The 26,463-nt window shown below is 45.0% G+C and overlaps 2 long non-coding RNA genes across 2 annotated transcripts in view; one reads left to right on the plus strand and one right to left on the minus strand.

Moving 5' to 3' along the window:
- LOC136855796 (uncharacterized) overlaps positions 1 to 26,463 on the plus strand; it is a 38,444-nt gene that overhangs the window by 5,975 nt on the left and 6,006 nt on the right. The window lies entirely within an intron of this gene.
- Positions 23,630 to 26,463, minus strand: part of LOC136855795 (uncharacterized) — a 72,968-nt gene continuing 70,134 nt past the window's right edge. The window contains exon 5 of the long non-coding RNA XR_010858129.1: positions 23,630 to 24,536. This is a non-coding gene — a long non-coding RNA (uncharacterized lncRNA). The remainder of the gene's footprint in view (positions 24,537 to 26,463) is intronic.

Consider the following 26,463-nt stretch of genomic DNA (forward strand, 5'->3'; position numbering starts at 1 on the left):
CTCTCCCCCCCCTAAGAAACCTCGTACAGAGACTTCTAAGGGTCTGCCTCCTTCCACAGGGAAGGCAGTGGGATCTCTCGTCGGCTCTTCCCGATCCTCGGATCAGGGAACCGCTGCCCTGGCCTCCGGGCCAGGGGCACCGGGAGCCAAGGGCGTGCAGACCAAGGTCGGCACTCCCCCCGCTGCGCCTAAAAAACTTCCTGCATCTAAGGCCAGTAAGTCCGCGTCGGACACTCGTTCGCGAGTTGCTCTGAGTACCCGGGTCTCCAAGGAGACTCTGGTACCCCAGTCTGATACGGTTGACACTTCTCGCCGTACAGACCAGGGCGTGGGGCGAGAGAAAGAGCCGGGGCATGCAGGTGCTCCGTCTCTTCCTGCTGGCACTCCTTCAAGTGCCAAGTCAGGTTCCTGGGGCAGTGCTTCAGCCCCGCGGGGCCGAACGCAAGGAGAGGTAGGGAAGAAGTCCCCTACTCAGTCTTCCTGAGAGGCTCCAGCCTCGAAGAAGTCTGGGGCGCGTCCAGAGGACAGCGCAAGCTCACGCCAGCCAGCCGCGCGTTCGACTCCGCCCAGTCCCCGGCCACGTCTGCGCGGCCAGCCTGGCTCGGGGGAGGCGAGTGCGCGGCTCGGCTCTCGCGAGCCGCTCCGCTCTCCTCGGGAGATCTCTTCACCTGGGCTGAAGCAGTCTCCTCGACCTGGGGCTCGTCATCACCGCGGGTTGGTGACCGCTCTCGGCCCGCTGCTTTTGCTGGTTCTGCCAGTAAAGGCAGTGGGAGCGCCCGATCTTCCTCGCCTGTCCCCTCCGCCCCTTCAGTTTCTTCCAGGGGGCGTGAGTTGGAGAGGAGGAACTCTGGGGAATGTTCTCCTCAGAGTTCTACTGCGTGGGGGTATGCACCTGGCTCGGTCCCTGGCTCGACCAGGTCTTATGCCCGCGTAGTTCAGGAAGGTCCTCGGGTCTGCCGAGGTTCTCCCTCCTGCGGGGTGGGTAGTTTGGGAGGACCGCACTCTGGAAGGACTCGAGGGTCCTCTGCCCCAGGATGCGGACACCCCCGAAATACAGAGGACTTTTGCAGAGGTTATCGCGCTGATTCGTCAGCACAATGACCTCGGGGAAGGGACCACAGCCTCATCTGTGGATCGTCTGTCGCGCCTCGAATCCTTCTGGGGACCCAAGAAGAAACCCAAGGCTTTGGTGGGGCTGCCGTGGTCCACGCTTGCCGAGGGGGTACTCGATCAGGTGAACAGTCTTGTGTCTGGGCAAGACAGTTCGCTTCGATCAAGCCGCTCAGACAAGCTTCTTCCCCCTCCTCTGCCTCATCAGAAGCGTTTCTACGCACCAGCGGAAGGGGCGTTGCTGACCAAACAGGTTGACCCGGACCTGACTCGTTTGGATCCGGATCTGTCGTTGCAGCAATTGACTGCAGGGAACATATCCCTCTCTCAGCAAGAAGCTGCAACCCTGGAAGCCACCACCATGGCGGCCTTCCAAGCAGTCTCCTGGCTCGATCTGTGGTCATTCACAGTATCGAAGGTAGCTGCTTCCTCAGGCGCTATCGTACCTGGGGAGGACTCCGCCTTTGGGAGACTATGCCAGTCTGGGGGGTAGGGCCATTTCCTACCTCGCCCACCAGACTGCAAACCTGTGGGCAAACCTTGTGCTAAAGCGGAGAGACGCCGTTCTATCTCGCTTTGCCAGGTCCGTAGGTCCTGAGTCAGCTATCGCCCTTCGGAATGGACCATTGCTGGGTTCCTCCTCTCTCTTCCCTAGGGAGTTGGTGGACGCCGCGGTGGACAAGCGCCGTGCCGATGACAGCGACTGGCTTGTTCACCAGGCAGTGGCCAAGACCTCCGGGTCTTCTCATCCCACTGCAGCCAGGTCTTCGGGCCAGGCTGGCACTTCCTAGGCCCCTAAGAAGTCCCAGTCTTCGAAGGGGTCCCGAGGAAACACCCAGCCTTCTTCTTCCTCGAGAAGTGGGGTCACTCCCGCCCTTTTCAGCCCTCTTTCCAAGCCGGTAAAGGGGGCAAGGGTAAGAAGAAGAAGGGGAAACGCTAGGGGCAGCGTTCCCCCCCAAAAGCTGCCGAAGGTGGCGGGGTGCCTGTCGAGCCATTGGGCAACGTGGCAGCGACACAGAGCCGAGACCTGGATAGTGGATGTCCTTCGAGTGGGATATCTACTACCCTTCGAGTCTCGGCCTCCCCTCACCTACACTCCAGTCCATCTCCAAACATATCTTCCAGGTTCGTCAAAGGACATCACACTACAGCAAGAAGTGCAAGCCATGCTGAGCAAGAGTGCTGTATAAGTCATGTCGGACCAGTCTCCAGGCTTTTACAGCCGCGTCTTTCTCATAGAGAAGGCCTCAGGGGGATGGAGACCGGTCATAGACCTCTCTCCCTTGAACCGTTTCGTTCGTCAGACTCGGTTCACGATGGAAACAGCACAAACTGTGCTGGCCTCCATCAGGGAGAACGACTTCATGCTTACGGTGGACTTGAGGGATGCGTATTTCCAGATACCCATCCATCCGTCCTCGTGCAAGTACCTCCGCTTTGTCCTCGGGGAGTCGGTCTTCCAATTCAGGACACTTTGCTTCGGGCTCTCGATCGCTCCCCAGATGTTCACGAGAGTTTTCTCTCTCGTGTCAGCTTGGGCCCACTCGCACGGGATACGTCTACTGAGGTATCTCAACGACTGGCTAGTCCTGACGAGCTCTCGCTCACAGTTGCTACAGGACAGGGATCGTCTCCTCGAGTTTTGCTGGGATCTAGGGATCATGGTAAATCTAGAGAAGTCAGATCTCACCCCCAAGCAGAGGACAAAGTACCTGGGCATGCTGATAGATACGGTGGCAGCAAAAGTCTTTCCCTCAGACTCTCGTATCAGCAAGTTCAGGCAGGCAGCACAGTTGTTCCTGTCATGGCAGGAGCAACCAGCTCGGCAATGGCAAGTCGTCATCGGTCACCTGTCGTCGTTGGAGAAACTAGTACCTCACGGGCGTCTTCACCTGCAGTCTCTCCAGTGGAGACTAAAGGAGTATTGGTCCCAGTCCCAAGACCCCCAGTCCCTCCTCATTCCTCTTTCCAAGGAGGTGAGAAAGGACCTTCACTGGTGGTTAGACGACAGAAACCTCTTAATAGGAATATCCCTGCATACTCCCCCTCCAGACATGCTTCTGTTCTCGGACGCATTGACCGAGGGATGGGGCGCACACCTGGAGAAGTTGCTGACTTCGGGAGTGTGGCACCGAGACGACAAGCACCTTCACATCAACATCCTGGAGCTCAAGGCGGCCTTCCTGGCCCTCCAGGAGTTCCAGGATCGAGTGATGGGATACTCCGTGGTACTGATGAGCGACAATACCACGGTAGTGGCATGCGTCAACAAGCAGGGGAGACTGGTGTCCCACCAGCTTCATCAGTTGACGATGCAGGTGCACGAGTGGGCCGTGGCTCACTCGGTAGAGCTGCCAGCCAGGTACATTTCAGGCAAGAGGAATGTCGTGGCAGACAAGCTCAGCCGCCAGAGCCAGGTGGTAGGGACCGAATGGTCCCTCCATCAGGAAGTAGCGGAAAGGCTGTTTGACCTGTGGGGGCGTCCAGCCATCGATCTGTCTGCCACCCGGCACAACAGAAAACTCCAGGTCTTCTGTTATGTCGTGCCGGACTCATGGGCCGCTGCGGAGGACGCGTTCCAACACCCGTGGGACAATCTCGACGCTTACACCTTTCTCCCATTCTGCCTGATTCGCCGAGTGATGATCACCCCGAATCTCAGAATGACTCTGGTGGCACCCAAATGGCCCCAGGTCGTTTGGTACCCGGACCTGCTAGCTCTCCTCTCTGAGGCACCGAGAGAGATCCCCCCTGGCCCAACCTTCTGCTTCAACCTCACGCAGAGCGGTTCCACCTGGCAGTGCATTCCCTGTGTCTTCACGGCTGGAGGTTATCCACCATCTCTTGCGAGCGAGAGGCTTTTCGCGCCACGCAGCAACAGAGATGGCAGGATACCTCAGAAGATCCTCTGCAGCGGTATACCAGGGAAAGTGGTCCGTCTTCTGTGGTTGGTGTCGTCGAAGGGGTATCTCTCTGGTCGGAGCTACTGTTCAGCAGGTCGCGGACTTCCTCGTCTTCCTTCGCCGAGAGAAGCTTCTCTCCGTTTCAGCTGTAAAAGGCTACCGCGCCGCACTCGGCCTAGTCTTGCGGCTGAAAGGAGTAGACATCTCCTCCTCTTTCGAGATTTCTCTACTCATGAGAAGCTTCGAACGGTCTTGCCCACCCAGGGATCTCAGGCCCCCTGCGTGGGATGTGACTCTCGTCTTAAGGAGCCTGACTCATGCACCGTACGAGCCTTTAAGAGAGTCGTCAGACAGGGATCTGACCCTCAAGACCGTCTCCTTGCTTGCCCTGGCATCAGCAAAGAGAGTTGGCGAGCTTCACGGACTTTCCTTTGATGTTAAACACTCGAGGGGATGGGGATCAGTTACGCTCGATTTCATCCCAGATTTCGTAGCGAAGACTCAGAACCCTTCGGTCCCTGATGCACGGTTCGAGTCCTTCACGATCCCCTCCCTAGAGGACTTTGTAGGTAATGATCCAGACGAGATGCTACTGTGTCCTGTTACGGTGCTGCGGCGCTATCTGAAGAGGACTCGGCACCTCCGGCCTGAGTGTTGACGACTCTTCGTTAGCACTGGCTCGATCAAGAAAGAAGTGTCCAAGAATACCATCTCTTTCTGGCTTCATGAGACGATAAGGTGAGCGTACTCTGCTGCAGGAGAAGACGACACCGGTACGCTTCGTCCGAGAGCTCACGAGGTCCGCAGCATTGGTCCGTCCCTCGCATTCCGGAAGAATATGTCGGTACCACAGGTGCTGAAGGCGGGTGTGTGGTCCCAACAGACTACCTTCACCTCCTTCTACCTCTGGGATGTTGCACACAAGTCCTTGGACACTTTTTCCTTGGGTCCTGTGGTGGCTGCTCAACAAGTTGTGTAGCTTATCCAGCTCCTCTAACAGGACAGGTTGCATCTCGCCTATGTTGTACAGTTGTGATTGGGAGAATGAATGTTGAGTGACTGGCCTCTCTTCTTTCTCCCCATCCTGGCTCTCTTCCCACGGGCAGGAGCGGACGTGCCGTTACAAGCTGGACCGGCGATCGAGGCAGGTAAGCACATAACGGGAGCTCCTGTTCTATTTCCGTTCAGGTTAATAGAAGCAACCACACTCCTTCCTCTTGCAAGGGGAGGAAGGAGACCATTACTATGAGACAAACCCAATGCTTGTATTTGCCTTATTGTCATCTGACGTCAAATTCTTCCTAGCCTGCTTTGCATGAACTGACATTTCCTCTTTCATGCAAAGGGACCCAGAAGTCTGACAACTGATCCTGCGTTTCTTACAACCCGATCTTTTGTCAGAGGCAGTTTTTCCCTTCCTCGCTCTTACAACCAGGAAGGGAAGACAAGGTGGTGAACTCCAGTCAGTTCAGAGAGACTTTATCAGATTCTTCCCTCCAATCAGTGAGTCTCCTAATGTAAAGGACCGAGGGTTTGTATATTGTGTCGGAACAAATAACAATTTTTAAAAGTAAATTGTATTTTTCGTAACTATACAAACCCGAAGTCCATTAACTTTATGCCCACCTCATGCCACCCCTCAATCTGTACCTGGGCCGAAAGGCAAATTGGAATGTTTACATCCGGGCAGGCAGTACTCCCGCCTCCCGGACAGTAGTTAACTGCCTAACCACCGTGTTTGAAGTTCAACGGCCATTTCCAGCCTACGCCTGAAAGTAATCCCTAATGTAAAGGACCTCGGGTTTGTATAGTTAGGAAAAATACAATTTACTTTTAAAAATTTTTATTTTTATTGAGTTTTTCATAAAAAAAAATATTCCAAATTTTGATTATTCTGCCGTTTTCGAGCCATATTTCTTCCGTTGGATCGGTGTATGACGTATTGTAACCCCAGAACATGCGTCGTAAACCGGGAAATAATTTGTGATGAATATATTTGAAAAGTGTCGTAAACTCGGAACGTCGTAAGCCAGACCTGTCGTAAAGCGGGGACTGTCTGTATAGGCTTCTTTTTTATTTTTATGGTGCTGGCCTATGTGTTATCTTAAGAATAACCTAATTGTTGTAGGATGAACAAGACTCATATATTTTCATATATTTTCGCAACTGCTTCGTCTGTCTTGTGTATGGGATAGGCCTATGCGTTCTTGATCTTTGTCGTTGTTGCAAACCATTATTAGTTTTCATGTTAACTTTAACGTTTATGGGCCTGGACTAAGTCGTCGATTTGACCTTGAGTTCTTTATGTATCAGATTTCACGTCTGTCATACATACAAAGGTGCAAAGTCATATCTAGAATCATCAGTCATACTTCATATCCGCACTATCAAATTCAGTAAATAAGGTTTTTAGTTTTCTGTAAAAGAAAACTATTGTGCAGGCCTTGTCTGTCCGTCTGCACTGTTCCTGTCTGCCCTCAGATCTTAAAAACTACTGAGGCTAGAGGGCTGCAAATTGGTTTGTTGATCATCCACCCTCCAATCATCAAACATACCAAATTGCAGCCCTCTAGTCTCAGTAGTTTTTATTTTATTCAAGGTTAAAGTTGCCCATGATCATGCCTCTGGCAACGATATAGGATAGGCCAACACCGGGACGTGGTTAGAGTTTCATGGGTCGCAGCTCATACAGCTTTATACCAAGACCACCGAAAGATTGATCTATTTTCGGTGGCCTTGATTATATGCCGTAGCAGCTGTACAGAAAACTCGATTGTGCCAAAGAAACTTAGGCACATTTTTTTACTTTTTTTTTATTTTAATTTATTTTTTTTATTCTTTAATTAATTTTGATTTTACAACTAGGGACAGCTTGGTTATATTAACAACAGCTGATGATAAAAGTACTTGAATAATAGATTCTGACAAGTCTTTAACATAGAACATGTTGCTGTGTCATATTTATTGCCATGGTTAAACCTGTTAAAGACTTAGTAATGCTATCAGACAGTTTTTATTAACAATTTATGCAAGTTAGTGAAAAATGTGCATTTTTATTAACAGTTTATGCAAGTTAGTGAAAAATGTGCATTTTTATTAACAGTTTATGCAAGTTAGTGAAAAATGTGCTGAAGGGGGCACGGCCATGTGGCTTTGTAGGAAAGGCGTGTAGGCGATCTTGGTAAAATATTAAATGAGATGCTCGGGATTACGGAATAAATATACAATACAGTATTTTCGATGCTCAAAATATGTTAGGAGAACAAGTAAGAAGTGGAAAATGCAGCTAAATAGAAATATACTCATTTTTAGAAAAAATAAAGGCCTATGATAAGTACTGAAGGCAGCAAGAACCGAATAGGTAAATGGAAGAATCTTTTTTAAAAGGGAGTGCAGAATGCTATGATTCATGGTCAAAGTCCTCTGGGAAGATCGTATCGCAAATGAGGGAATGCTGCAAAGAGCCTTAAGACATTACTTAAGGCTCTTTGCAGCGTTCCTTCAGGTCCTAGCTGCAACCTCTTTCATTCTTTTTACTCCTTTTACTGTACTTTCCTGCATATTCTCTTTCTTCCATCTTCCTTTTCACCCTGTAAAGTCCCCGCTCAACGCGTTCTCTGTAACGAACATCCCGTTTTCTGCTGTGCCTTCACATTCGACCTAGGGTCGGCCGAACACAATTTTTTATCATTATTGTGAATTGTATATTTTATTGTCTGTTCAAGTGACCATGCATTATGTATATGTAACAGAGTACTTTTGTATTAGACCAGACATTGTTAATCATCATGTTTTCTGTGTGTACCTGTCCTGTTTTTGTAGAGAAATAGTTTGACCTCAGTGTATGGATCGGGTGGATACAAAGTCACCAAGTGCCACATGAATACTTTATTGAGTAACATTCAGCCTGTAAACAAGTTTCCAAATTAAAACAAACCCCCAAATTGTTAAACAGACACTCAAAATGTAATCCTAATAAAATATGCAAAACATCACAGCAATATTCGTAAAATCAAATATAAAATGTAAGCAGTCTATTGTACACAACACAGCAATAACACTAACTCCATTACAAATACAAACCTACAGGATATCCCGCTATAACATTTCCAAATCCTTCATAAATATAGGTACATATGATTAATCAATACAGCAACTTGCACCTTGGCGCTCCATATCAAACTCCCACACATGCTTAACCGGTGCAATGCTGGCCATACACCTCTGCCAGTACACTCTGGACGTATTAACTCTCCAAATAAATAAAAACAGGAATCTGCCTACATTTGCACACCCGGCTAGGAGGCCAACCGACACCTGTCAACACACACACACAGAAAAGACGGCCGGCAGCCGCCTCGCCCACCTCCTGATTCCCCAACAAAACACCATCACCTTGCGCAATAACTTGTTTCTAATATTATTCATAATTTGTTTAACATTAATTTTCTGTATTATATAATGTTACAAACAAAATACACAATTATAAATAAGTATGATTACATTATACACTCTCCCCACCATAACTCAACATTCACCACGCTCTTCAACAGGAAGTAAAACTATCAGTCTATGAGCGGACCGTTTAATTAACATATCAGTTTGACCTTTGTACTGTGGACCTGGTTTATGCACTTTATACCTTAAGGTTACATCTCGTACCTGACCATCACTTCCAAGTACAGCTACGGCAACTTCGGCCATTTTCCATGCACCCTTTACAATATTGTTTTCCTGTAAAAGTACAATATCACCTGGTCTTAAATTCCTACGCTGAGTATGCCATTTTTGCCTAACTAAAAGTGAAGAAAAATAATCTCGATGCCACCTCTTCCAAAAAGAATTTACAATCTTCAGCATAAACTGAAAACTTTGCCTTGGATTATTACTTTCATCCCATAATCCACTTGGGACTCTGACACCTGTATGACCTAAGAGCACGTCATTAGGGCAAAGATAAATGCCCAAACTGGGATCAAACCCTGGTTTGAGACCAATTGGACGGCTATTCATTAAATTAGCAATCTCAAACATACAAGTCTGAAGCTCACTCCATGAAAGAATATTAGTACCAACAGACATCATAATACATCTCTTTACAGACTTTATCAGAGATTCGCTGCACCCATTCTCCCATGGAGCATCTGCAGACTTGTTGAATGTCCAACTCATTCCGGAAACACTACCAAACTCTGAAATTTGTGTCATATTCCAGTTCCTGGCCATAGTTCGCAATTCTTTGTTAGCTGCTACTAAATGTGTGCCTCCATCTGAATGCATACGCTTTGGAAATCCTCTTGTGGAGACAAACATTAAAAAATTCTCTGTATCATAACCCTCTGCTAAATCTAAGTACACAGCTCTACTCACCATACAATTAAAGATTATCCCATAAACCTTTTTTCTAGTGCGCCTCTTGACTGTGTCTTTCACAATAAATGGTCCAAACAAATCAATAGCTGTATTAAAAAAAGGTGGGGCAGGTTGAAGTCTCTCAGATGGACACTGACCCATGCATTGCTCTTCAGTCTTCTTAGCCAATTTACGACAAATGACACACCCAGACTTCACTGACTTTATAAGTTTCCTGGCTCCAGGCACCCAAAACTTGGATTGCAATTTGGCTAAGGTTACCTCTACACCAGCATGATCTATCTCATGGATGTGTTTAACATACAATCTTGTGAATGAATGCCTCACAGGTAACAATACAAATGTACTCCTGTTCCAATTATCCTTCAGCCATACTGAAATCCTTTGACCAACACATATTAAACCTTCCTCATTCATCACAGCTCCAAGTCTCTCATATCTCTTTTCCCAGTCATCAGCTATAGTCTTCTGGACCCACCCTACCCATATATCCTCTGCTACTTTCAAATCATTTGAGTGAGGAACTAAAAAGACACCTTTAAATGACCTCAACCTAACTGCCTTCTAAACTCTAGGAGTCACTCTTAAAAGCTTACTGTAACTACCATATCTATTTACATCAATTATAACAGTATTATCCCTACATAGACTATTTACAATTTTGACTGGAGCAATATCTGGTAGTTTGAGATCATTTGACTGACTGATGGGCCATTCACTAACAGGTAAACACATAAATGGGGGTCCATTCTGCCATGAAGAATCAGAATCTAAAAGCATAGGGTGTGTAGGTCTTGTAGTTAAGTCTGCTGGATTATTTCCTGAGGATTTCCAAAACCATTCAACAGATTTTGATTTGGTTTGAATTTCTGCTACTCTAGTAGCGACAAAAATATTAAAACTGCTTGACTTATTACAAATTTGTGCTCTGACAATAGATGAATCAATAATATATATGACTGACTCAAGTTCAATGTCTATTTCCTTCTCAATCACAGTCCTCAACCGGCAGGCCAACACAGCCCCACACAACTCTAACTGTGGAATGGTGAGCTGTTGAATAGGGGCAATCCTATTCTTTGCCATCAAGAGTTTACTTACAAAGGGTCCCTCCCTCACTTTCCACCTCAAGTATGCACAGGCTCCATAGGCTAACTTACTTGCATCTGCAAAAATTACTAGATCAGGCTTACCAACGGCATCTTTAGGCTTCACACATCTATGGAACATCAAGGTTTCTAACTCATACATTTCTTTAAATAACTTTCTCCATCTTTCATACATATACTGTGGCATTGCTTCATCCCAATCTAATCTTCGCTCATTTTCACTGATGGTGGTTAGTAAATTGCGCATAAGCAACTTTGCTTTCAAGGTGAATGGCACAATGAACCCAAGGTGATCATACACCGAAGCAGTTTGACTGAGTACCATCCTTCGATTTAACGTATTCGGGAGTTTCTCATCGATTTCTGATTTCTTTATGGGTGGCTCCATTCGAATATTTTTTACTTTCTTAGAGAAATTTATCTTTATCACATAGAAAAACAGGTCCTCCTTAGGATTCCAGTTCAACCCCAGTACCTTTTCCTTATCAGTTTTCAAGATGTTAAGAAAATTATCTTCTGGACTCTCACCTGACATAACCCACTGCTTGATCTGAAATCCTCCCCGAGATAATATTGCATTAGCTTCTACAATACTTCTCTTAGCCCTTTCAACCGTCAATACACTTGACAGTATATCGTCAACATACGAGTTGCGATTGATCATCTCTGCAGTTAGGGGAAAGGATTCATCCATCTCGGTGGTTTTACGTAAGGCCATCATTGCTATTATGCCACTAGGTCTATCACCAAAGGTCACAGTAGTAAGCACTTAGTGATCTGGCTCTCTGTCAGTCTCTAAGTCCCGCCACAAAAACCTATGAGTATGTTGATCAAGTTCTGAAATTTGTACAGAGTTGTACATTTTCTTAATATCTGCTACGATGGCCACAGCATGCTGCCTAAAACGTATCAGTATAGCAATCATGTTGTTTAGCACATCAGGGCCCTTTGCAAAGTAATCATTAAGTACGTGACCAAGGTAAGAGGAAGAAGAGTTGAACACAATTCTCAAAGGGGTAGAAACAGAGTCTGGCTTGTGGATTTCATGGTGGGGCAAGTAGTGAACGGGACCATTATAATTACTTATCTATGTTCAATTTTCTAGCAACTCCCCTATGAACCATATCTAAAATCTGATCATTATATTTTTTAGAGTAATTGCTTCCGAGCTTTTTTAACTCCGTTCAGTAGATTTTAGTCTTCCATATGCAAGGGAAACACTATTAGGGAGCTTGTTAGGATCCTTAATCCATGGATAGCTTGCAATCCAATACCCATTTATTGAATCATAATCAAGTCCTTCTTCTATCTGTTTTAATTCCATTTCCTCCTTCAAGCTATGTTCCCCACTCGATGAACACTTCCCACATTTACAACCACTACATTTAGGTATACATGAAGTTTCAAAATTTTCAACTGAAAAAAAATCTAACTTTTTTGAGAGGTTCTCACTGTATCGTGGTATGATGTCATTGACCTCAGTAGCTACAGTCATGTGGCTAATCCTTACCGTTAAGACCAGGGGTGGGCAAACTACGGCCCGCGGGCCGCATGCGGCCCTCCAATGGAATTCATGCGGCCCTCCAAATATTGAATATTGAATGTCCAAAAGGATTTTATAACCAGTATTTTAAAATCGGAATGTGAGTAATCGGAAAATTGTTCTCGCTCACTCTATTTCTTTCCCTGCCCTCTTCTTACGGACAAAATGGCTATTCTCTTGCCTGACCTCTTCTTTATCTCTTTCTCTCTGTCTCTCTATCTTGCATTTTTTCTCTATTTTATTTGCATCCTTTCTCACTCATTATTTTTTTTTAACCAGACGGAAATAGATTTTTTCATGATTTTAATTTTCTTATTCTATTTATTTATTTATTCATTTTTTAATCTATAATTTGGCCATCGTTGAATAAAGATGCAGCTCGGCATCTGGGATGGGCGTATGCGTGAGTGGAGCATGTATCGGACACGTTTGCTACCAGTGGCCAGTGGGATTAAATCTCGATCGTGTACAAAACGTTTTGGTCACGTTGTAACTTTGTTACCGCGCCAACGATTTTATTGCCTTGTATTCAATCATTTCAGTGTCCTGGCAGATTCCAGAGAGAGAAGACGCTGGACATTTTATTTCAGCACAGCTTTTATTATCTTTCAAACTTTACCCAAAATGAGTGATTCGAAGCCATCTAAAAAGCGAAAAATTGAAGACGAATGCAGAGTATTTAACAAAGAGTGGACTGAAAGGTATTTCTTTACTGACGTCGGAGTTAAAGCTGTATGTTTGATTTGTCATGATACAGTTGCTGTTTTCAAGGAATACAATTTGAAACGGCACTTTCAAACCAAGCACACCAACTTTGGAAGCAATTTATCAAAGCAAGAACTGCAAAAGAAGGCAACTGATCTGATGAAAAGTTTGAAGCAACAACAAAATGTGTTTGAAAAAAACTTCATCTTTACAAAGGAATGCGACAAAGGCAAGTTTTATATTGGCAAATAAAATTGCAAAGCAAAATAAGTCATTTGCAGAAGCAGAATTTATTAAAGATTGCATGGTTGATGCTGTCAGTGTTGTGTGTCCTAAAGTCATATCAAAAGTGGAAGCCATATCTCTGTCACAAAGAACTATTGTTTAACACATACAACTTACCTGTTAGTTACATATAGCTTTAGTCTTTGACGTCACGGCAAAATTTCAAAACGCGCGGCAGCGCCAGTCCGAATATCGGGTGATCGCCCTTACCTGCCCTCTGTCGGGGTACTAGGAACTATTCCAACATGCTTCAGAATAATTTTGCCGTCACGCCGGCGACATTGTTGTCGGTACTCGAGCGAAATTTCATTGTATCTGCCTACATCGAGCTGTTTTCACTTGGTGAAGTACTCTCTTGTTGGTTTGCGGCTTTGCCAGTTATTTGTCACCTATTTAGTCAGGTTTTCTGATAACTATGTCAGATTCTGGGTCTTATACCTTTAGGGTATGCAGCAAAGGCTGTAAGACGAGGTTGGTCAAGGCTAGTCTTGATCCTCATTCAATTTGTGTGGCTTGTAGAGGTCAGGAATGTTCATATGAGAGGAAGTGTGATGAATGTGTCAGTATGACTGAAAAAGATTGGAAGGCTCTATCTAAGTATGTAAAGAAGCTTGAGAAAGATAGAGCCAGGAAAGCTTTAGCTAGAAGTTCTTCTTCTCTCTCTCAGAAACCGGAATCTCCCTTAGCTATGCAGGAAACTTCTATTAATATCCCCGTGGCTACTAATATTCCTATTCCTGACTCTGATATCCCTGAACCCGTTACCGTGTCTGAGTATCAAGTCCAGATGGACGCCAGATTTAACCTTATTGTGGGCGCCATGGAGGATATTGGCGTTAACGTGAAATCCCTTCATGAGCGTATGGATTCTTTCCAAAATATTGTGAATAATTTAAGTGCAGTGCAAAGTGTTAGTGTGGTGGAGGAGGTGGTTGCTCGGCCTACTCGTTCTCCTAGACCCAAGCCTCTGTCAAGCTCCCCTGCTCCTGGGAGAAGACATGCTGAAAGTCCAAGGGAGGCGAGTGGGGTCTGCTCACGAGCAGCCGCCCCCTCGAACAGTCCTGTTGTTTCCCAGGCTGTTTCAGAGCGCCGTTGGAAAGGCGACTCAAGGAAGTGTCTTTCTTCAAGCTCCAGTGATTCGCCTCGCAGAGGCTGGAGATTTCGACGAGTCTAGACCATTGAAGAGGTCCAGGAATCTTTCGCCTTCAGCGGTTCAGAAGAAGAAGCCATTTCGCTTATCACAGCCTTCCTGTAGTTTTTGGGAGAGTCCGGAGAGATTTTCGTCGTCTGAAGAATCTTCTCCCAGGCGCAAGGCTCATGTGCGCAAGAGGTATAAGACTTCCCATTCGGTATTGCCCAGCGTTCCCGGTGTTTCTCCTTTGGTTTCACGTAAGCCTATTGTGGCTTCTGCGCCTCTTCCTCATCACGATCCTGGCTCTACTGATCATCGTTCCCCAGTTGGATCCTCGTCTACTCATGACTTTCTTCGAGCGATGCACAAGAAAATTGGAAGCATTCTTGGCGGGCTCGGAAGGCCTGGTTCTTCTCCAGCAAAGCCTTCTGAAGTGTATTTGATGCCTCCTCCTTCGTCTCGAGCTCTCGGAGCGCCCAGTACGAAAGCTCCTCCTCGATCTGTGTCTCTTGATCCTCCTTTGGTTCAGGCTCAGGATCAGGCTCTTACGCCTAGTCAGGCTCAGGCGCTCCCTCAAGATTTAGCGCTCTCTCAGGCTCAAGCGCCTCAGGTAGCGCCTGGTGAGGCGCCATCCCAGGCTCCTTTTGTGGCGCCAGTTCAGGCTCCTCTTGTGGCGCCAGTTCAGGCTCCTCTTGTGGCGCCAGTTCAGGCTCCTCTTGTGGCGCCTACTCAGGCTCAGGCTCCTCGTCAAGCTCTTATTCAGGCTCCTACTCTTCCTTCACAAGATGTGTGTGTGCAAGCGGAAGGTTTTTCTCCTATTTCGTCTGAGGAAGAAGTTGTGGAAGAGTTTCCTGCAGACGAACCAGACTCCTCTCGCTCGGATTACAAGAAGCTTCTTCGCTTCTTTATTGATAATTTTCCTGAGGATTTTGCACCTGCGGCTCCGGCTTCCCCTCTCTCTCAGTACGCAAGAGACTCGAAACCTCCTACCTCTTCCTTTATGAAGTTAGTGCTTTCTATTTCAGCTAAGAAGGCATTAAAGAAAATGAACTCCTGGTTGGAAGACAAGCGTGATCAGGGGAAAACCACTTTCTGCTTCCCTCCTTCCAAGCTTTCTACTAAGACGAAGGCTTGCTACGACACTGGGGAAGTTTTCTCTCTGGGAGCTTCTGCCTCCTCTCAGGGAGACTTCTCCAGTCTCGTTGATTCTACCCGTCGTTCTGCGATGAACTCGGCTCGGATTTTCTTCTCTCCTTCAGAGTTGGACCACCTTTTGAAGAACGTTTTCCGAGTTTTGGAAGTCATCAGTTTTATGGACTGGACTATTGGCGCTTTGGGTAGGAAGGTAAAGTCTTTTGGTCTTTCGAGCGCATTTCGATGATTTCTCTTCTGTTATGTCCTGCTTAGATAAAGGGATTCGTGACGGTGCGTCTGAGTTAGCCTCCATCTTCACGTTAGGAGTTCTTAGAAGCGACAACTTTGGTGCTCTTTTGTCGCTCGTGGAGTTTCTAGGACTCAAAGATCGGCTCTTCTTTTCGCACCTCTGGATAAGAAGTACCTTTTCCCTCAAGAACTTGTGGCCGAAGTGTCGAAATCCCTTACTCAGAAGTCCACACAGGACCTTTTGGCGCAATCCTCTCGTAAACCAAAAGCTCCTCAACCTTCTCTGCCAGCGCAAACTCGTCCTCTAGTTAATCAAAATAGGCCCTTTCGTGGCAGGCCCCTCACCCGTACAGGATCTAGTTTCCGGGGCAAAGCAAGATTTGTCTCCAGGGCTATCAAACCCTCAATTAAAAAGTGATCTGCATGTCCTCCATGCACTAGTAGGAGCCAGACTTCAGCAGTTCTGGCAAACTTGGGAGGAGATCGGAGCGGACCAGTGGACCACGTCCGTGCTAAAGGAAGGATATTCTATCCCCTTCCTCAAGAGGCCCCCTCTTGCAACAGAACCTTTAGCTTTGACAGCATATTCCAGCAACTTAGAGAAATGCTCGGTTCTGAGTGCGGAAGTAGACTCCATGCTTTTAAAAGGAGCGATAGAGATCGTGGAAGAAGTCAACTCTCCAGGCTTTTACAACCGTCTTTTTCTTGTTCCAAAGGCCTCAGGCGGCTGGAGACCAGTCCTGGACGTAAGTTCTCTCAACCTTTTCGTGGAGAAAACCAGTTTCTCGATGGAGACGACGCAATCCGTCCTCAATTCTCTTCGTCCGGGGGATTGGATGGTCTCAATAGATCTGCAGGACGCTTACTTTCACATTCCGATCCATCCCGCGTCCAGGAAGTTTCTTCGCTTCGTTTTCCAGGAGAAGACTTATCAGTTCAGGACTCTGTGCTTTGGTCTGTCCACAGCCCCTCAAGTATTCACAAGAGTTATGTCCACTGTTGCCAAAGCTCTTCATCTCAGAGGAATAAAGATCTCTCTCTATCTAGACGATTGGCTCCTTCGTTCCCAGTCTCAGTCTCAGTGCTTGGAGGATTTGAAAGTAACTCTCGACTTGACTCAGAAGCTAGGACTTCTAATCAATTGGAAGAAGTCTCACCTATCTCCCTCACAATCCAGGATCTATTTAGGAGTGAGACTGGAAACAGTTCCTTTTCTGGCTTTTCCGTCAGATCAAAGAATCTCGGACTGTCTCGCAAAAGTCCAGAACTTTCTAGATATGGATACCTGTTCAAAGGCTTGGATGAGCCTCCTGGGAACTCTGGCGTCAATAGAAAAGTTTGTCTCCTGGGGAGACTTCACATGAGGCCCCTTCAATTCTACCTCAGGAGCAATGGAACAGGAAAACGCTTCCAGACTCCTTCTCCTTTCCAATCTCGGACCGTATCAAGGAGGATCTAAGGTGGTGGTTAGATCGAAGAAAATTAGAGAAAGGTCTCTCTCTTTTTCCGTCGAACCCGAACCACGAACTGTTTGCAGACTCGTCAGAAGTAGGATGGGGAGCGACGTTGGGGGTAAAAGAAATTTCAGGTTTGTGGAATGCGACAGAAAAAGAATGGCACATCAACAAGAAGGAGTTGAAAGCAATCCACCTGAGTCTCGTACACTTCCTACCTTTCGTACAGGGACAAACAGTTCTGGTTCATTCAGACAGCACCACAGCGTTGTCTTATATAAAGAAACAGGGGCACTCATTCTTACTCCCTCAGCGAGGTAGCAAGAGACCTCCTTTTGTGGGCAGAAAAGCACAAGATTCTGCTCCTAACGAGATTCATTCAGGAGCCCTCAACGTGAGAGCGGACTCCTTGAGCAGGAAGCACCAGGTTCTGTCCACAGAGTGGATTTTGCACGAAGAAGTGTGCAAGTCGCTGTGGAGACTTTGGGGTCAACCTCTGGTAGACCTGTTCGCGACGAACAAGTCGAACAGGCTCCCAATCTTCTGCTCTCCTGTCCCGGACCAAGCAGCCTTCCAGACGGACGCAATGCTACTGAATTGGTCGGGTCTGGACCTTTACGCCTTCCCGCCCGTTCAAGATGTTAGGTGCGGTGTTGAGGAAATTTCAGCACCACTCCAACACCAGGATGACGTTGATAGCCCCCTTCTGGCCTTCCAGGGATTGGTTCCCAGTTCTCATGGATCTCTTGATCGACTTCCGAGGAGCCTTCCAAACAGAGTAGATTTACTCAGACAGCCCCACTTCAGGAGATTTCACGAAAACCTGTCAAGTCTGCGGCTAACTGCGTTCAGACTATCGAACGTCTTCTCAGAAGCAAAGGATTTTTCGAAGAAAGCGGCTCAATCCATCGCTAGAGCCAGAAGACCATCTTCGATCAAGGTCTATGAGTCCAAGTGGAATATGTTTCGTTCATGGTGCAAAGATCATGACATTTCCTCTTCCAGAACCTCGGTGACGCAGATTGCGGATTTTCTTTTGTTCCTCGGGAATAAGAACCTTTCTGTATCCACACTTAAAGGTTATCGTAGCATGCTGGCTACTGTTTTTCGTCACAGAGGTTTGGATATCTCTAATAACCAAGATATAACGGACCTTATTAAATCCTTCGGTACCTCTAAGAGGTCAGATGCTAAAGTTGTTTCGTGGAATCTTGATGTAGTCCTGAAGTGGCTTATGTCTGAGAAATTTGAACCTATGGATTCTGCTTCTTTAAGAGATCTTACGAGGAAAACCCTCTTTTTAGTTTTGTTAGCTACAGCTAAGAGAATCAGTGAGATCCACGCCTTGGATAAGAGAGTAGGATTCTCTGCTTCAAAAGCAATTTGTTCTTTCAAACTGTTTTTATGGCCAAGAACGAGACCCTTCGCACCCGTGGCCTCGCTCTTTTGAGATTCCGAGTCTGTCGGAATTGGTAGGTAAGGAGCAGGAGAGGTTCCTCTGCCCAGTCAGAGCCTTGAAATATTATTTGCGAAGGACTAAAGATATTAGGGGTCCTTCAGATTCCTTATGGTGTTCGGTCAGGAACCCTCTTAGACCAATGTCCAAGAATGCCATGTCCTTTTTATTAGAGATCTGATTTCTGAAGCTCACTCCAATATTTCAGAGAATGATTTGAAAATGTGTAAAGTGAAGGCTCACGAAGTGAGGGCTATCTCTACTTCTCTCGCTTATAAAAGGAACCTCTCCCTTCAAGATATTGTGCAAGCAACCTACTGGAGGTGTAAGTCTGTATTTGCTTTGCATTATCTCTCGCAAGTGCAGACAGTGTTTGACGAGTGCAGCACGTTAGGGCCCTTTGTTGTATCTGGCACGGTAATGGGTAAAGGGGTAAAGGAGGATTAACCTACCTTTACTTACTTGTTTTTGGAGTGTGAAGGTTTTTATGGTTGTCTGTGAGGGTAAGTGTTAGTTAGTTTTACCCCACAGTTGGTTTTGGTTTTTATGGTTATACTTTTTCTTTGGTGTTGGGTGACCCCCTTTTGTAATTCATGATGTTTGTGCTGCGCCTGAGCAGGGCATACTTGTGGTATTGTCACGGCCATGTCCTAGGTGACTGATACCCAGCTTAAGCAATCTGCCACCAGGTCATTATACCCCGCGGTTGCTCTGAGGATAGCAGGTTACTGAGGCAGTAACTGTGGAATCAGCTACCTTAGCAGGTGAGGAACTAAGAAATTTTCTACATTAATAACCTTAATGTTTCCAACAACTCTTTTTAGCTGTCATTGCCCCACCTCCTAAAGGTGTCAATCAGCTATATGTAACTAACAGGTAAGTTGTATGTGTTAAAATGACATTTTTATTCTAAAATAATGTTTAACACATACTTACCTGTTAGTTACATATACGAAAGCCCACCCTCCTCCCCACGGGGACAGGTAGGCAAATTATTCTGAAGCATGTTGGAATAGTTCCTAGTACCCCGACAGAGGGCAGGTAAGGGCGATCACCCGATATTCGGACTGGCGCTGCCCATGCGTTTTGAAATTTTGCCGTGACGTCAAAGACTAAAGCTATATGTAACTAACAGGTAAGTATGTGTTAAACATTATTTTAGAATAAAAATGTCATTTCGTCGCATAGATGCAATTGCAATGAATATTCAAGAACAGGTGTTAACAGCCAGTGTTAGTTTTCAGTGGTTTTCTATTGCTTTAGATGAGAGTAATGACATTCAGGATGCTGCCCAGGTACTCATTTATATCAGAGGAATTGACGAAAACTTCGAAATTACAAAGGAATTGTTATCTATGGAGTCTCTCAAAGACACTGTTACTGGAAAAGATTTATACAATAGTGTCATTAACAGTCTAATCAGGTCTAGATTAAGCCTGGATACATTGGCAAGTATTACAACTGATAGTGCTCCTTCACTCATAGGCAAACACTGTGGCCTTGTGACCTTGATGAATGATAAAATCAAAGAAGATTTTCCATCGCACAGTGTGTTGTCTTTTCACTGCATCATACATCAAGAAAGCCTCTGTAGATCATCTTTTAAACTCAAACACGTTATGGATCCAGTGGTGCGTGCAGTGAACTTAATAAGAGCACGGGGACTGAATCACAGGCAATTCCGAAGCTTCTTGGAAGACATCGAGGCTGATTTTACTGATGTGCTGTACCACACAAATATCCGATGGTTAAGTATGGGGAAAGTACTGAAGAGGATGTGGGACGTTAAAGAAGAGGTTGTCATGTTTTTTAATATGAAAGACATTTCTTGTGACTTTTCAAGGGAAATGGAGTGTGACGAATGGGTTTGTGATTTTGCATTTGCTGTAGACATTATGCAAAAGCTGAATGAGTTAAACACAAAACTACAAGGCAAAGGTTTATTTGCACATGAATTGTATGTGGAAGTGAAAGCGTTTCAATCGAAACTTCAACTTTTTGCCAAGCAGCTTAAAGAGCAAAACTTTGTTCATTTTCCTCTGTTGAAAACTCAAACTGTTACACAAGCACTATCAGACAAATACAGTTCCCAGTTGATGGCTCTAAGAGATGAATTTATCAGAAGATTTGCTGATTTCAAGGCAATTGAAGGGCAGTTTGATTTGCTCAGCTCACCTTTTGCCTGTGACGTTGAAACAGCTGCTGAAGAACTGCAGGTAGAACTGATTGATTTGCAAGCCGACAACTCTTTAAAGAGGCTCTTTGAAAATAAACCACTGGTCGAGTTTTATGCATCTCTGCACTCAGAAAAGTTTAAAAATCTGAAAAATTTTGTAAGAAAGATGTTTGTGATATTTGCATCAACTTACATATGTGAGCAGACTTTTTCTATATTGAAAGTTAACAAGTCAAAGAACAGGTCACTTCTCACAGACTCAAATCTTCAGTCAGTGTTAAGAATCAGTACAAGCAACTTGACACCTAATTTCAACAAACTGGTAAATGATTGCAGTCAGTTGCATCATTCTTACTGAGTCATTTTGATCCTTCTGTTGCTCAGTTGCTGAGCTACTTTGTTTGTCTATCTGCTATTAGACAACAAATCCTTTACTTTATCAAGCAGGCTAATCCTAACTCAGTCCCAAGAGTTCATGATATTAGAGCTGTGGCCACCTCCATTAACTACTTCCATTACATGAATTTCACGGATCTTACCAAATACACTGGTTGGAAGTCACCCTTGGTTTTCAAACGTCACTATTTGAAATCCTTAGAAGCTCTTAAATTCTCAGCAGTCGCGGCAGGGAACGTTGTCCCTCCCTCTGGTTCCCTTTCTGATTCCTAGTCAATTCTTGCTCCACTTCCTCAGTTATCTCCTTACAGTCATTTCAGTCAGGCATGCCTTGTCTTTCTAACCTGACCGTGTTATCTGTATTTTTGTCTAATTGACACATTTATGTTATAATGTTTTCAGTTTTGTATAGTTATTTTGTTTAAGTATATTTTTTTATGTTGTCATGTTAATTTTAAGCTCCCATCAGTTTCATTTGTACATTATTGTTATTATTGCTAGCAATTAAAAATTTTTTTTTGGCAGACCTTTGGTCTTCTGTTCCCCTTACATTTTGTTATCTCTTACAGTTTAAGAATGATATTTATTTCTCTGTTAATTTTTCACCGGCTGACACGGGACCCGATCCAGAAAAGGGATTTAGACAAAGGAAAAATCTATTTCTGGAGAGGGGACCGTGTCACCCAGTGACCCACCTCTGTCATGTGTCGTGTCCCCCCCATAGTAAACATCATTCTGGTGGGGTGATGCTTTCATGGAATGAGGCTAGCGGTGGTTTGTGTACTGTCCGCGAGTGGTGCATGGGTTTGTAACGGCACCTCTCTGTGGGACTTTTGACTTTGGGATCTCTATAGGATAAGGTTCCGTGTTTTTATAGTTCACCCTTTTCCATACACGACTCCATCTAATGGAGCTCGCTCTGGGGGTGGTAACTCCAGCATTTCATTTAGCTTTCTCTGGTATCTAGCAACGGAATTACCTAGAAATAAGTGCAGAATGGACTTTTTCACCGGGTGACACGGTCCCCTCTCCAGAAATAGATTTTTCCTTTGTCAAAATCCCTTTATGTTTCATGTGAAGTTACTGCTTTAAAATATCAATAAAAATATTTCTTGTCTTTAAATTGAGTTACTTTGTTTTCAAACAAATATGCTTCATGTGAAGTTTCTCCCTAAATATATAAAATATATTTTTTTTTAGTTAATTTATATGTTTATCTTGAAGTTCTACTCTAAATTATTGATTAATAAAAATATATTATTTTTCTATTTCTTAAACAGAGTTACTTTGCTTTTATTTCAAATAAATTTTTTTTTCTAAATAAATGCGTTTCATGGGAATCCTCTAGTCTACAGTACTTTAAAATGCTAATAAATGAAAATTTATTGCATTTTCGCTTTGAAAACCATATATTTTGGCTATTTTAGATATCAATTATACTGGAAAATATACTATGCGGCCCAGTAAAATTTTATTTTTTTTAATGTGGCCCTTACACTGAAAAGTTTGCCCACCCCTGGTTAAGACACTATTGGTACCCATATTCTTATTCATAACTGGATATGAACATCTTACACACATTCTAAAATTGTTTTGCATTAACTGTAAGGTATCAATGGTTCTAACCACTTGAGGTATCATGCTACTGTGATCCACGCCAATTAACAAATCTACCTTGCCTGTTGGCCGACAAATTTTCCACTCCTCTACACCAAACAATTTAGCTATCAATGTGGTGTCAAATTCTGCAATGTCAGATGTAATTTCATTGATACCACAAGCTTCAATAGTCCATTCAGTACCTGTCAAATCAGTAATTGGCACATTAAAAACTTTACTGTCAAACAGCTCAGTGCTATTCCCAACTTTAGTTACAGTGAGACTTACATCTTTACCTCTCAAACCCAACTTGTTTACCATCCGATGCGTAATCATGGTTAAATTTGAACCTGGATCCCACAATGTTGCCACCTTTTGCCCTTTACTCTGCATATGTCCAATCTCAACAATACTCCCTCCCTCGACAATAAGTTATTTGATCCCTGTACTCGACTGGTGAAATAATTTTGTACAAACAAAGAATGGAGAATAGGGTGGCGAGGTCTGCCGCATACTTCATTATTTTGATCTTTAACATAACATAACTCTCTGTTCAAACAGTCACTACTGACATGTCCCTTTCGTAAGCAGATGAAGCGTACTCTATTGCTTTTTAACAGCTCATATTTAGATTTATTATCCAAGTACTGAAACCCTGAACAATCCAAAATGCTATGGGAAGCTGTACCATGAAACCAACAGTTCTTATTAATGTTAGGTGACATGTTAGGTCTACTCCTAGCTTGACTTGATAAGTTTGAAACAATTTGGTTCATGTTTACAATACATTCATTTAATTGTTGTTGTTGTTGTGACTCTTGGTTTTCTCTTAACTGCTTAATTGCTTCATTCAAGTTATCTGAATAACAGTGATCCTCATGAGTCGCACTGTGCACTGCTGCCCTATCAGTGGTTGTACTTGACCTCACTCCTTCCTGCACATACTCTATTACCTTCCTTTCCTTTTCTAAAAATTCTAATCATTTTCCAAATTCCTTCTCACTCTGGGACTCACTAGCTTTTAAAACCCATTCCCTTTTCAATGTTGGGGTAAGAGCTTTTCTACTAAGCTAATTACAGTAGTCTTATTCATTTCTGATTTAAGATCTAGCTTACACATATCAAGCCATCCCCTCTCCACAGTATTCACCAATTCCACAAGTTTTTTGTTGTTGCCTTCTGGCACAGGCTTAAGGGCTGCTCTTATCTCACACAAAACAGAGTCCACCACCTTTGTTACATTTCCAAATTTTTCATCAAGTCTGGCCATCATCTTATGGAAATCATCATCAACCCCAAGTACCACTTTCAAGGCTTCGCCTAACAAACACTGCTTAAGGACATATGGATCCTCCCCATAGTTCTTAATCATTAATCTGTCAAAGTCCTTTCTAAAGGATGGGTACAGTCTTATTTGTCCATCAAATCTAGGAGGTTCAAGCTTCTTAACTATAAACTTCGTGTTGTCTGTTTTTTGCTTACCCTTTTCACTGTCTATTTTCGCAAGTACTTGAGAATGTGCCTTACATTTCAACCTATACACTTCAATTATATAATCCTCAGCCGATTTTAATAGGCTAACATAATTCTCATGAGACTCATCAATGCACGAAATAAAATCATCATTAGCATTTTCTAACCTCTTATAGGCGTCACACCTCATCAAATGCAGGCTTCAAAATCTCTGTCGAGTCGTCTTGCTTCACACTCTCGTCAAACAGTTTCAGGGCTCGGTTGAATTTCCTCCTCGCTGATGTACGCACTGTCTTGGCTCGATCCATCTTGACTAGCAGGGATGTGTAGAATGTCCAATCAAAGTTCCTTCAACCAAGGGTAGCAGGTGCTGAATTGTATGGATCGGGTAGATACAAAGTCACCAAGTGCCACATGAATACTTTGAGTAACATTCAGCCTGTAAACAAGATTCCAAATTAAAACAAACCCCCAAATTGTTAAACAGACACTCAAAATGTAATCCTAATAAAATATGCAAAACATCACAGCAATATTCGTAAAATCAAATATAAAATGTAAGCAGTCTATTGTACACAACACAGCAATAACACTAACTCCATTACAAATACAAACCTACAGGATATCCCGCTATAACATTTCCAAATCCTTCATAAATATAGGTACATATGATTAATCAATACAGCAACTTGCACCTTGGCGCTCCATATCAAACTCCCACACATGCTTAACCGGTGCAATGCTGGCCATACACCTCTGCCAGTACACTCTGGACGTATTAACTCTCCAAATAAATAAAAACAGGAATCTGCCTACATTTGCACACCCGGCTAGGAGGCCAACCGACACCTGTCAACACACACACACAGAAAAGACGGCCAGCAGCCGCCTCGCCCACCTCCTGATTCCCCAACAAAACACCATCACCTTGCGCAATAACTTGTTTCTAATATTATTCATAATTTGTTTAACATTAATTTTCTGTATTATATAATGTTACAAACAAAATACACAATTATAAATAATTATGATTACATCATACACTCGGGTCACCTGTAAATCTTTGTACCCGTGGTCTCTGTATTATACGCAGACGTCCGCACGCCGCTTTATAAGCAGATCGTTTCGTCAATAAACCAGCAGTACTTGTCTTCCTGCTCATTATTTCGCACCTCTCTCACAGTGATGATCCCCGGAGTGGTTCCCAGAAGCCATTAACGGGCCCAAACGGCGAAGTCTTGGCCCGATGAACGAACCCAGGCCCCTAACAGACTAACTACGGTGCTCTAACAAAGCTTTCGGGCGTTACCGACCGTTGTCAGCAGGTCACCAGTGTCATTAGCAGACCCACACGGCACACTCCCAAGCGTGTATTGATGCGAGTGTTCCCTCACACTCCAAGTGAGAGTGCGGAATGAGCAAGGATGCAGACATTCCCAACCACATACAAATTACTGCAAACTTCTCGGAGGCAGACGCCTCCCGCACACTCCTCCATGCCGGTACCTGCACCCTGCGCAATGACCCCCTGGCAGACCAACCAAAGGCGGCCCTCAGCATAAGGCTGCCGCCATTCACCCATCAAAACGCAATGCTCTGGTTTTACAGGGTCGAGGGGCAATTCAGGGTAGCAGGCCTAACTGACGAGGTGTTGAAGGCGGACATCGCCATCAGCGCCCTCCTGGAGGAGATATACATGAAGATCGCCCCATGGTTAATGACGACGTTGAGCCCCGCCACCTTCCAGGACTTAAAAGCCACGCTCGTCGAGACCTGCTCCCTGTGAGAGTGCTGCCCGCGCCCTTGACCTCGCCCTCAACCCCCGGCAGGAGGGAAACCTCTTGGAAACGTGGCATGCCCTCCAGGACCACCTCCTCCTCCCCAAGACTGACAGCAGCAGCAGGCGCAAAGAAATCAGCCTGTCGAGGGAGATCTTCCTGCGGCAGCTACTGCCAGAGGTCCATGGGCAGATTACAGAGGCATACACCCTGCCGGTCGAGGACCTGATCAGGGTGGCGCAGCAGCTGATGGATTCCACGAAGGCAGCAAGGCAGGTGTCCACGCCGGCACACCCCATCAACTGCCTCCAGCCGAAGGACCCCACCACAGAGGGCATCAACGTCATTGGCCAGAGGAAGGCATCCCACCAGCAGAAGGAGAGGCTGGGGCTTTGCTATTACCACCAGAGGTTCGGGAAAGCTGCCCAGAAATGCGAAGCCCCCTGCCTTTTCTTCCCTCCAAAAAATGGGGGAGGCGGCGGCCACCCACACAGGCTGCCATGGCTGCAGCAACTGAAACACCCAGGGGCCCCGCACCAGCTTTTACATCCGCGACACCATCTCTGGCAGGATGATTTTGATCGACAC

This window comes from Macrobrachium rosenbergii, chromosome 33 (assembly GCF_040412425.1).
Source record: "Macrobrachium rosenbergii isolate ZJJX-2024 chromosome 33, ASM4041242v1, whole genome shotgun sequence".
Taxonomy (NCBI): Eukaryota; Metazoa; Arthropoda; class Malacostraca; order Decapoda; family Palaemonidae; genus Macrobrachium; species Macrobrachium rosenbergii.